We start from the raw sequence: 3,280 nt of genomic DNA, 5'->3' as shown, positions 1-3,280 counted from the left end.
CCCAAAAAAAAAAAAAAAGTGGCCAGGCACTGGTGCTCAGGCCTGCAATCCTAGTTACTCAAGAGGCTGAGATCTGGGCTGGGAAGGTGGCTCAGCAGTAGACTGCTTGCCTTGCAAACATGAGGCCCTGGGTTCGATTCCTCAGCACCACATAAGCAGAAAAACTGGAAGTGGCGCTGTGGCTCAAGGTAGTAGAGTGCTAGCCTTGAGCTGAAGAGCTGAGGGACAGTGCCCAGGCTCAGAGTTCAGGCCCCATGACTGACCAAAAAATAAAAGAGAGAGAGAGACTGAGGTCTGATCGAGGTTCAAAGCTAGCCTGGGCATGAAAGTCCTTGAGACCCTTATCTCCAAGCACCAGGAAATGGGGAGTGGCACTGTGGTTCAAAGTGCCTTGAGTAAATAAGAACTCAGGGGGGACTAGGAATATGGCTTAGTGGTAGGGTGCTTGCCTAGCATGCATGAAACCCTGGGTTCGATTCCTCAGTACCACATAAACAGAAACTCCTATCTTCCATTACCCACGCAAAATCCCCAAGTGGAACTGTGCCTCAAAGTCCTGGAGTACTAGACTTGAGGAAAAGAGCTCAGGGACAGAGCCCAAGCCCTGAGTTCAAGACCCATCACAGACAATAAATAAATAAAGTTACTACGGGGCTGGGAAGGTGGCTCAGTGGTAAGAGCACTTGCCTTGCATGCCTGAGGCCCTGGGTTTGATTCCTCAACACCACATAAGCAAAAAGAAAAAAGCCGGAAGTGGCACTGTGGCTCAAGTGGTAGAATGCTAGCCTTGAGCTGAAGAGCTGAGGGACAGCGCCCAGGCCCCAGAGTTCAGGCCCACGAACGGAACCAAAAAATAAATAAATAAAATAAAGTTACTACGGCTTGAAGTCCTACTTCACTGGAAGAAAAAATCTTTGTGTGTGTGTGTGTGTGCGTGCGTGTGTGTGTGTCTTTTATTTGGTTTTCTGTATGAGATAGGGTCTCACTATATTTCAGGCTAGCCTCAAACTTGCTGTATAACAATAGATTGGCTTCAAAACTGGTGTTATCGGGCTGGGAAGGTGGCTCAGTGGTAGAGCACTTGCCTTGCATGCATGAGGCCCTGGGTTCAATTCTCAGCACCATATAAGCAAAAAGAAAAAAGCCGGAAGTGGCGCTGTGGCTCAAGTGGTAGTGCTAGCCTTGAGCTGAAAAGCTGAGGGACAGCGCCCAGGCCCAGAGTTCAGGCCCCACAACTGGATCTAAAAACAAACACACAAACAAACAACAACAACAAAAAAAAAAAACTGGTGTTATATGGCTTCAGCCCCTGAACACTGGGATTACGGGCATGTACCATCACACCCAGCAAAAGATTATTTATTTATTTATGCTGGTTGGTTGGTTGTGGGGCTTGAACTCAGGGCCTGGCTATTGTCCCTGAGCTCTTCAGCTCAAGCTAAGCACTCTAATACTTGAGCTACAGTGCCACTTCTGGTTTTCTGATTGTTTATTGGAGAAGAGTCTCATGGACTTTGATGCCCTGGCTGGCTTTGAACTGTGATCCTCAGATCTCAGCCTCCCAACTAGCTAGGATTACAGGTGTGAGCCATCAGCACCCGAGATTATTTTAATTTACCATCCCAGCACTAAGTGATATGCATCCAGTGTCCTTACCTCCTTTGGAGGGCTGGGGGGAGGTGGCAGGCATCTTGGGTTAATGGCAGGTTTGGGGGGAATATATTCAGTCACAGCCATCAGCTTCTGCCGCTGAAAGTTCATGACACGCCAGTGGCGGGTTACGGCCTTGGAGCCATAGCGCACAGGCTGGAGGGTGGGCAGCAGGCCTAGGAGGAGAGACAAGCCACACAGTGAGATGCAGCCTCTTGAAGACCCTAGATAATATACTCTGACAATAGCCAAAAATAGAACAAAGAATTGCCTGACAGAGCAGGCTGTCAGTGGCTAAAGCCTGTAATCCTAGCTACTCAGGAGGCTGAGATCTGAAGACTGTGGTTCAAAGCCAGCCTGGGCAAGAAAGGCCATGAAACTTTGTTTTTTTGGTCATGGGGCTTGAACTCTGGGCCTGGGCACTGTCCCTCAGCAATTCAGCTCAAGGCTAGCACTCTACCACTTGAGCTACAGTGCCACTGTAGCTCCCAGACTTTCCTGCCTGGGCTGGCTTTGAACCATGATGCTCAGATCTCAGCCTCCTGAGTAGCTAGGATGACAGGCATGAGCCACTGGCACTTGGCTCCATGAGAATCTTACCTCCAAAGAACCACCAGAAAACTGGAAGTAGCACTGTGGCTCAAAAGAGCACTAGTCTTAAGCAAAAGAGCACAGGGACAGTGCCCAGGCCCCGCATTCAAGCCCCACGGCAGATAAAAAATAAATAGAAATAAAAAAAAATTTAAAAAGAATTGCCTGACAGAAATCCTGAATTGTTTCTTCTCATTCTAGTGGATGACCTTAGATCAGTTGCTTGATTCCTAGAGGCTCCCATTTCTCTGGTTCTTTTTTTTTTTTTTTTCCTTAATGTGCAGAGATGAGATTAAAAAGGAAAAAAAAATGAGCACAAGGGCTCCAGGCTGTGTCTCAAGTGGTAGAGCACCAGTTGCCAGCAAAAAAGCTGAAAAAGTAAAAGGTCTTGTGTTCCAGCCCTGGTATTGGGGGAAAAAGGATTTTGAATTCATTATTCAAACTGGGAGAGTGGGCTGCAAACCTTTCCTTTTTCTTTCTTTCTTTTTTTTTTGCTAGTACAGAGGTTTGAACTCAAGGCCTCCTGCTTGCTCAGCTGGTGCTCTGCCACATCTCATCTGGCTGTTTGCTGGTCATTTAGAAATAGACATTATTGCTGGGCGCTAGTGGCTCACGCCTGTAATCCTAGCTACTCAGGAGGCTGAGATCTGAGGATTGCAGTTCAAAGCCAGCCCGGGCAGGAGAGACCATGAGACTCCTATCTCCAATAAACCACCAGAAAACCGGAAGTGGTGCTGTAGCTCAAGTGGTAGAGCGCTCGCCTTGAGCAGAAGAGCTGAGGGACAGCACCCAGGTCCAGAGTTCAAGCCCCACGACCGACCAAAAAAAAAAAAGAAAAGACATTATTGGACTTTCTTACCCAGGCTGCCTTCTAAACACAATCTTCTAGATCTCAAGTGTCAGCCATTAGTGCCTCTCACAAATCTTTTCTGTTGTCAGTCCTGGGGCTTGAACTCAGGGCTGGGGCACTGTATCTGAGCTTCTTTTGCTCAAGCCTACCACTCTACCACTTGAGCCAGTGCTACTTCTGGCTTTTTCT

Source organism: Dipodomys ordii, unplaced genomic scaffold, assembly GCF_000151885.1.
Source record: "Dipodomys ordii isolate 6190 unplaced genomic scaffold, Dord_2.0 Scaffold7, whole genome shotgun sequence".
Classification (NCBI taxonomy): domain Eukaryota; kingdom Metazoa; phylum Chordata; class Mammalia; order Rodentia; family Heteromyidae; genus Dipodomys; species Dipodomys ordii.
Note: the sequence above shows the minus strand (reverse complement) of the source record.